The 9,849-nt window shown below is 49.5% G+C and overlaps 1 pseudogene; it reads left to right on the forward strand.

The window, feature by feature from the left end:
• Positions 1 to 4,419: 4,419 nt before the first annotated feature.
• On the forward strand, positions 4,420 to 4,811 carry LOC117308225 (small ribosomal subunit protein uS8-like; annotated as a pseudogene).
• Positions 4,812 to 9,849: the final 5,038 nt, after the last annotated feature.

A 9,849-nucleotide genomic window follows, 5' to 3' on the forward strand; every position in this document is an offset into this window, starting at 1 on the left:
CTAAGAGAGATTTCCAGTTCTTGTTTGTTGTTTTTTGTTTTGTTTCCGCACTGGAATTATTTCTGTCCTTTCGATTTTGGAAAACAAACCTACAGTAAAACCGGCCCTGTGAGCCTTCCCAAGGTCGGCTGCTGCCAAGACAACAGCCCAGTGTGTCAGGTGAGAGATGGGGCGCCCCTGCGGCCACCCTGGTCCCCAGCTGCCCAGGCCGAGGAGGGGGTGCTGGGTGGTGGGGAGCCCAGGGGTTCCAGGGGCTCTGCTGTCAGGCTGGGACCCCCTGGTCTTCCCCAGGGTGAGGGCCACGGGTGGCTGGCTGGATGGACGTGAAGACTCTGGCACCCCTTCCAGCCAAGTGTCTCCGTGGCCCAAAGGGGGGTGTCCACAGCCGACTCTCTGCTGGTCCAGCTACCCACCAGCCAGCCGCACTGGCTCATTTATGCTGGAGCAGCCCAAATTCATTAATAATGATTAGTCTCTCCTCAAGAAGAGGTTCGCAATCAAAGGGCCATTAAAATTAAGTGCTGGAGGAACGTGGGGGGGAGGGGGAGGGGCACGGGAGGGGAAGGGGCACGGGAGGGGGAGGGGCGGGGGAGGGTCAGGCAGAGCGGGGCGTCAGTACCCCCGGACTCTGACACCTCCTTGCCGCGGGACCTTGGGTCCGTCACACCTCGGCCTCATTTTCGAGGACTTGAGGCTCAGTCTCGCCATCTCCGAAATGGAGGGGCGGTTGTGACTACAGGGTCAGTGATAACACGAGTGGAAGCACCCAGCTTGGGGAATAAGTCTTGGGAGAGCCTAGGATGAGACTCCCAGCACCACGACCCCGGGGGAGTTAGTGGAAGGGGAGGGGGATGCCCCCTGCCAGACCGGAGCCCTGGAAGTGCCTTTTCTCACCGTCCAGCTGTGCTCACTCTGGTCCCTGGGCACTATACATGCCCCCCTCGCAGCCCCAGCACCCCTTTCCTCGTCTCCGGGCTGGAGCAGCAGAGCCATCGGGAATAGCGTGGGAGGGGAGGGGGGGCGACCAGGACACCCACCCCTAGACCCTGGAGGAGGCTGGACCAGACAGGGCGTCCCTGCCCTCAACCCCCCACCTGCCCTGTGGTTTCTCGGAAGGCCTCAGGTGCAGAGGGGAGGCCAGGGGCCCACACCTCACTGACCCTCCACCTGCATGGGTGACAAGAGTCCAAGCCATGGCCCTCAACTGGGCACCAGGCCATCCAAAGTGGAGTCCCACGCACGGGCGGCTGTGAAATGCACCCCCCTCTCAAGGAACGGGATTCAAATAGAAAAGAAGCAAAAGAAGAAAACAGAATCCTGAAGCCTACCAGGTCTGGCCCTTCCCTGGGAGAAGGGGAGATGCCAGAACTCCAGAAGTGCTGAGCCCCGGGTTGATGTGGCTGCCTGATTCCTCTTGAGGACAGGAAATGGAAGGTTGTACAAAGGCCCCTATTATGTGTCAAGCACTCAACCTTGTTGCTTCATTTGACAGCCACAAGGACACCACAGGGTTGGAATTAGTCATTCCCGTTTTACAGAGGGAAAAACTCAGAAGGACAAAGCAGCCTGGGCAAAATACCGTGTCTGGGACAGTCACAGTGCCAAAGTCAAGATTCAAAGCCAGGAGCAGTGGGTTCTGACTCCCTTCTCCTTCCACCCTGCCACTTGGCAACCAGGAGACTGGTGATGACGTCGGTGGTGATTACAGCTGACACTTCCCAAGCCCCTCCACAGGCCAGGCTGCAGCTCCCGCAGACCTGAGTCCCCTCACCCTCCCCACAAACCCACCAGGCCTGGACTCTCCTACCATTTCAGAATGAAGACCCTGAGGCACAGCAAAGCTAAATGACTCGTCCAAGGTCACAGGATAGGACACGGCAGAGCCAGGACTCCACCTGACTCGCAGGGCCCAGCCTTGCCCCGCACTGAGACCCACTTGCACAGTGCTTGGAACAGAGCGACTGGTCCATAAAGAAATATTGGACAGAAGAGAGGATTGGTAGCGAGAGGGAAGGATGACAGATTAGCACAGCAGTGGATGGTGATGGTCAAGAGGGGGCACCCAAGAGTCAAATGGCCTGGGTTCAGATCCCAGCTTGGCCACTTTTTAAGTACAAGCTTCTTAACTTGTCTCTGTGTCCATTTTCTTGTCTGAAAAAATGACTGTAATAATAGTTCTTACCAGCTAGGGTTCTTCAGAGAGAAAGGAAGTTACTCCACAGCCTGGCACCTGCTGAGAGCTCTATTCTACCGTGGATGCGTGGAGGGCAGGCAGCAGGGAAGCTTTGGACTGGCTCACAGGCCAGCCCCAGGGTATTCGTATGAGGCCACCAGGGGCGGTCACATTCCACACTGCACAAGCCCAGGAGTGAGCACATCCTTAAATTTTGCACCCTGGGCGCCTGGCTTGCCTCACCCTAGTCCCATCCACCCTCGTCTGCCCACTAGTTTCTCCCTGAGCTCCCCCGGTCTCCTGGGGTCCCACTGCCTCCACCCAGAGGATAGGTGCTCTCAGACCAGCCCTGCCAGGGTTTCCAGCCTGGTGACAGTAAGCTCCCCATCACTGAGAGGTTAGAACAGAGGCCGAATGGCCACATGGAGCCCTACAGACAGGATAAGGGCTGCAAGGAAGCTGGAAACCCGCTTTAAAGCTTTGAGTAAGCTGATGGGGTGAGCATCACCGGTGTGAATGATCACATCGCCACCTGGTGGTAATGTAGGAGATGGGCCAGTTGGCCCCGGGAGGGCGGAACAGAGCACCCTCCAGCCCCCACCCCTTGCCCCGCCCAGGTGCTTGTCACAACGGGGGCATTTAGACAGTTAACAAATGTTAATCGAGGTCCTAATGCCGAGCACTATTGATGAGTTATTTTCATACATTATACCATTGAATTCCAACAACTCTAAGGCAGGTATCGCCATCCTTTTTACAGATGAGGATGCTGAGGCTCAGAGACTCAGAGTTAGTTGCCCAAGGTCACACAGCCAGCAAGTGGCAGAGCCAGGATTGGAGCTCAGACATTCTGACACCAAAGCCTTCCCTCATAATCGCTAAGCCTCAGGGGGTTCAGTGAGAAAGAAAATAGGCACCTCCCCTGGCCTCACAGAGCTTACAGCCTCGTCGGGGCACAGAAATCACAGATTCATTTATTAGGTGTCCACTGTGCATTAGATGCCAGGGATGAAGAAAGTAGCCAGGGTCCCTGACCGAATCAAGCCTGTGGGGAAGACGGACATTAATCAAATAATCACACAAATAAATATACAACAGTGTAAAAAGACCTGAAGGAAAGGTATGGGTTCTGAGACTGGACTTCAGGGTGCCTACCTGGCCTGGGGGGTCAGGGGAGTCTTCCCTGAAAAAGTGATGCATTGAGCTGAGATCTGGAAGATGAGCAGGACTTACCTAGGCAAAGAGGCATGCATTCGTTCATTAGCAAATGAAAGCAGTGTGGGGCGTCCATCCATGTTTGCATTTTTTTGCTGTTGCACATACATAAATCCAGAAATAACACATGGAATATTTGCCTTTGCAATTTGCTTTCTTTTTTATTTTTATTTTTAATTTTTATTGGAGTATAGTTGATTTACAATGTTGTGTTAGTTTCAGGTGTACAGCAAGGTGAATCCGTTATACATATACATATATCCACTCTTTTTTTCTTTTTTATCTTTTTTAGATTTTTTTCCCCATTCAGGCCATTACAGAGTATTGCGTAGAGTTCCCTGTGCTATACAACAGGTCCTTATTAGTTATCTATTTAATATACAGTAGTGTGTATACGTCGATCCCAATCTCCCCTTTATCCCTCCCCCACTTTCCCCCGGGTAACCATTGGATTGTTTTCTATATCTGTAACTCTATTTCTGTTTTGTAAATAAGTTCAGTTGTACCACTTTTTTAGATTCCACATATAAGCGGTATCACACGATATTTGTCCTCTGTCTGACTTACTTCACTCAGTGTGACAATCTCTAGGTCCATCCATGTGGCTGCAAATTTGCAGCTTGCTTTCTTACTCCACATTCTTCTTCAGGTCTTTGCATGTCAACACACAGAACCGTTCATTTTAACTAAGGAGGTCGTAATGCCATGGACACCTGCCATATGCACTATGATTTATCTATCCATGGTCCTGCTGATGGCATTTGGGTTGTTTACAAATTTTCATGCCTAAAAACAGTGCTACAGCCAACATTCTCCAAGCAGATACATCTCCACATGCACATCTCAACATGATACATCATAACATGCACATCTCAACATGATACATCATAACATGCACGTATGTTAGAGTTCCTCTGAAGTAGGGGTCTGTGTTCTTTTAAATACTTTTCAACATCATTTTGGTGGGGGTGAGGAGAAAATACATTTCTATTAATAAAAAATGTATCTTTCCACCATCTTTCCGTGCTTCCATAATGGTGAACGTGAATGTCCCGGCTGATGCTCTCAAGAATTTCAACAATGCCAAAAAGAGAGGCAAACACCAGGTTCTTATTAAGCCATCCTCCAAAGTCATCGTCAGGTTTCTGTGATGATGAAGCATGGTTACAATGGTGAATTTGAAATCATCGATGATCACAGCGCTGGGAAAATCGTTGTGAACCTCACAGGCAGGCTAAATAAGTGTGGAGCGATCAGCCCCAGATTTGATGTGCGACTCAAAGATCTAGAAAAATGGCAGTAAAACCTGCTCCCATCCCACCAGTTTGGTTTCATTGTACTGACAACCTCAGCTGACATCATGAACCATGAAGCAGCAAGATGAAAACACACAGGAGGGAAAATCCTTGGATTCTTTTTCTAGGGCTGTTATACATACATGCAAATAAAATGCCTCAGAGGACTCTGAAAAAAAATAAATAATTAAAAAATAAAATTTAAAACATATACAAAAACAAATGCATTTACGAGTTCATTTACCCTGGCTGAAGCTACTTTAAGGTTCTGAAACATCTGCCAAAATGTTTCCCAAACTTCTGAAGACTTTGTTCTTTCTTCCCTTTTTTTGTAAAATTTTTCCCATATGGACAGCTTCTTAGAAGACATACTTAAAGGGTTTTAAATGATGTGGGTTTTTTTTAAATCACTCATTTCATAAACAGGACTACTTTTGCAAGCCTGATTTCAAGGTTTCAGCTGAGTGCTCTGTGGCCTTCAGGCTGGCGGGTCTCAGGCAGGTGGCACCCCTGTAGTTACACCAGGTCACCTGGAGATGTATATTACCTGAGGTAGGTGGCGCCTTGGAGGTGGGGCTCACGTTTCTATTCAAGCTTTTGCACGTTGGACCAGTGTGCATGCTGCCCAGTCTGTGACGAGCTTCATGGGAAAACCTGAGTTAACCAGCACCCTACTTCCTGCTGACCCCCTTCATGTGTTAGGGCCCCTTCACCTGGCTCCAGGTGTATGTGTAAACTCCACATGAGAGGTTTCTAGAGCATCAGGTCTGACACAGACCTTGAGGCCCATGGTGGTCTGTGTGTGTGTGTGTGTGTGTGAATGTGGGATGTGGGGCGAGGGGTGACTACCAAATTCTCATCAACCCCTTTTTGGGGATTGCCTCTGGTTCTCAGAATTATAGCTAGGGAAGGGTGAAAGGAACTCTAAAGCCAGGCCTCACCACCTTCTCTACCAGATTCACTCACCGGGCACTCCCCATGGTCCACTTTGTCAGGACATAAACTGAGCGGAGCAGGGCTGCCCAGAAAGTCACATCCCAGGAGACAGGGTATCTGATCCAGCAGCAGTTCCAAAAATCTACCACCAGGTGGCAGCACAGCTCCTGCTCTGGCCGTCGCCTCTCAGTGGCTTGGGGGTCCACTGGGACCCTCAGATCTGCATCCAGACCCTGTCTTGTGGTTCCTCTGCTTGTCTCAGCTGTGTGACTCACTCTGAGTCCCCCTGCCCCCATCGGAAACCCCTCCAGCTGGCTAAGATACCATAGTCAACTGAGGCACAAGGAATCCTGTGCCCCTGAGAATCTGTGTTCCATTGCATCACACTGGAGGGCATAGAGTGGGACAACCAGACAGCCTTGAAAAACCCAGGAGGGAATGTGAGGAGGCTCGGGCCAATGTGCAGCAGAGAGAGGGCTTCCAGAACCCAATTAAGTAGCCCTGGTCCCTGACCCAGCTTCTTTCCCTTCCTTCACCTGTAGCCATAAGACCCTGAACCAAGGGTGAGTGGTCTGTGGCCACAGGCCAAGCCCGGCCTTCTCTGCCCACCATTCCAGTCAGTGCTGAGCTCACTGGCCTCAGACCCTTATACGATATGCCTCAGCAAAGGGGGGCCCCATGCGAGGCCCCAGATCTCTGGACCAGCACAGGTCCATCTGATGGCCCCCAAGATGCTGTCTCTAGCCAGGATACTGACCGTTAGTACCCTGATCCCTGGTCAAGGCAGAGCCCCCTATATGGAAAGGTGAGCAAGGACAAGCCATGACCCTGGAGCCCTGCCCAAAGCCTGAGGTCTGAAGCCTGAGGCCCGAAGCCTGAGGTCTGGCAGGTTTCCAGCTCCACACTCACAGCTTCCAGGACAATCTGTTCATTCCACACATGGCAATTGTAATTGCATGACATGTGTGTTTGTGTGACCTTTGAATGTCCCACTACCCTCTTGATCTGTAAGTCCCATAAAAGAAGGGGCCAAGTTGACCCCGGTAATCACTACACTGAGCACAGGGCCTGGCACATAGTAGGTGCTCAGAAAAAGACTGTGGAATAAGTAAAAGAATAAATGGCTATCTTCCCAGAGAGAATGCGAAACACCTGTCAATTGTTTTACAATTGTTAAGGCATGTCCCGCAGGGATCTCATTTCATTCTCCCCATCAACCCACAGAGTAGATACTATTATTATCCCACATCACAGTGTATTCCTTTCCTATCACTGTAGTAACAAATTACTATGAACTTAATGGCTAAAACAACACAGTTTTACGGTCTTACGGTTCTGGAGACCAGAAGTCCAACACAAGTCCCATGGGCGAAAATCAAGATGTCTGCAAGGCTGCATTCCTCCTGGAGGCCCTGGGGAGAATCCATTTCCTTTCCTTTTCCAGCTTCTAGAAGCTGCCTGCATTCCTTGGTTCATGGCCCACTTGCTCCTTCTTCAAAGTGGACAATGTCCCATCACTCTGACTGAAGCCAGGAAGGGTTCTCTGCCTCTAAGGACTCCTGTGATTAGATGGGGACCACCCGGATAATCCGGAATAATCTCCCCATCTCAAGGTCTGTAACCAGAATCACATCTGCCAAGTCCTTTATTCAATGTGAGGTAACATATTCACAGATTCCAGGGATTAGAGCATGAATATTTTTTTCTTTTTTTTTTTGGTGGGGTTAGGTATTATCCAGCCTAGCACATACAGATTCAAAATCAGAGATGAATAGACCTCCCCCTCCCAGCGTGTGACTAATGAAATGGGTTCAAACCCAAGTCTTTGGGGCTATAGAATCTGAGTTCTTTCTCCCCTTGTTACCAATGCAAATACCCAGGGTCTCTGGTCCACTTTTTAGGAGGCAGCAAGGCAGGACACACCAGCCCAGCCCCCTTAAGAGTAAATACAGACTTTTATTTATATATTTTTTTAAAAAAGTGCTTGTCTAGACAGTGGAAGAATGTGGGAAAACGTTCTCTTTATTTCCCTTTATTGTCATTGTTTTAACATAAATACAGTTGATCCTTGAACAAGGTGGGTCCAACAGAGTCGAAAATCCTCCAGTAACTTTGTAATAATTGAACCTCAGTATCCGCAGTTCCACATCTGGGGATTCAACCAACCTCAAGTCAGGTAGTATGTTATTTAGTGGAAAAAATCTGCGTGTAAGTGGACCCGCGCAGTTCAAACCTGTGTTGTTCAAGGGTCAACTGTGAATCATTTTCAACCAGAGGGAGAAAGGATTAACCCACCTGATTGGCTGGAGTAAGGGAGTGCGCCTGACATTCCCGTCTCTGGACTTAATGCTGCTCCTCTCTGCAATTAAACAAATGGCCAGCAGATGGCGTACCAGGCTCACAGCAGGCTTCTCACCCCCTGGACCACCCCTTTTCTGGGGGTGCAAAGGTGGCAAGTGTGGAAGAGGTCTTCCCCTTCTCTTCTCCAAAACAGGTGCTAAGAGGAAATGCCCAGCAGGTCAAGTCAAGGGCACAAAATCCAGGGATTCACGCAGCTTCAGGGCAGCCAGTTTGGGGACCTGTGCTACCTCCTGCCCCATCCTCTGAGGCAGATTCAGAGACCAGAATTCAAGCCTGTGTGAGTTGAGGGTCAGTCTTGGCTTCAGGGCAGCAGAAAGGAGGAGCAGCTACTTTACAGGACACTTAAGATGGTCAGGCACCTTACATACTTTTATACACATGTATTATTTCATCTCATCTTTCCTGTGGCCCTATAGGGGACACGGCATTAAAAATAGTGACTTGTGGGGGGTGGGATGAACTGAGAGATTGGGATTGACATATATACACTACTATGTATCTCAATAGATAATTAATGAGATCCTACTGCATAGCACAGGGAACTCTACTCAGTGTTCTGTGGTGACCTAAATGGGAAGGAAATCTAAAACAGAGGGGATATACATATACGTATACATATAACTAGTCACTTTGCTGTACAGCAGAAACTAACACAACATTGTAAAACAAATATACTCCAATAAAAAAAAATTTTTTTTTAATGGTGACTTGCTGGGGAGATAGTAGCAACGCCAATCTCTCCAAATTCCAACAAAAATAAGCAGGGCAAATTAGCAAAAGCAAAACCCACGGACAACATTTGCTTCACAGTTAGGTGGCAAAGGTATCCCCATGAACACCAAAATAATATGAGTGGAGGAGCTCAACCCCCCGTAGCCACCTGCATGTTATCAGATGCCCTGGGGTTTCCCCCACCCTCACCCCAAGCTGCTCCTAGCTCGGCCTCCAGCCTTTGGCATCCCATCTCTTGCCAGCAGAGGGAAGCAAGGGGGTGTCTGAGGGACATGACAGGAAGACAACCCCCAAATAGGCAGCAGGTATTCAGTGGAAAGCATGGAGGGACAATTCGAGAAGAGTGACTGAATCTGGGAGGGGTTTTGCCCACTCCCATAGTAAGCGAGGGCAAGAATCCTCAGGAAGGACTACTAACTCTCAAAGATGTTTGGTTCCCTTCCAGCACAAGGTCCCACACTGCAGAGGAAATGCTTTGGAGTGGGATCAAAACGGAGGAGGACTGATTAAGGCAATGGAGAGGAAGGAAGAAGATCCAGATCAAAGTGGCGGGAGGAGCCGGAGCCGGGAGACCTCAGAAAGCAGGTCACCAAGTCTGTGTGCACCACATGCAGACGAGAGGAGGAGGAGCTCTTGAGGTTAGAAATGCATCCCAAACATCACCTTCAAGTTCCGGAAAACTAATGTCACATAAAAATGAGCAACAGAGGGCTTCCCTGGTGGCGCAGTGGTTGAGAGTCCGCCTGCCGATGCAGGGGACACGGGTTCGTGCCCCGGTCCGGGAAGATCCCACGTGCCGCGGAGCGGCTGGGCCCGTGAGCCATGGCCGCTGGGCCTGTGCGTCTGGAGCCTGTGCTCCGCAACGGGAGAGGCCACAACAGTGAGAGGCCCGCGTACCGCAAAAAAAAAAAAAAAAAAAAAAAAAAAGAGCAACAGAGAAGTCTGGAGGTCAAATCCCATACATAGTTAATTTAAGCAACAGGAGATTCAGGAGCCAAATAGCATCCCTAGAGATAGGATAAAGCATGCCAGCAAGACATTTCTTCAGGATGGATCAAAACCATAGCCTTCTATTTCAAAATGACCTTAAAGACATTTTTTAATTATGCAAGATGTGAAAGAACAACATAAACTACA

This window comes from Tursiops truncatus, chromosome 15 (genome assembly GCF_011762595.2).
Source record: "Tursiops truncatus isolate mTurTru1 chromosome 15, mTurTru1.mat.Y, whole genome shotgun sequence".
Classification (NCBI taxonomy): domain Eukaryota; kingdom Metazoa; phylum Chordata; class Mammalia; order Artiodactyla; family Delphinidae; genus Tursiops; species Tursiops truncatus.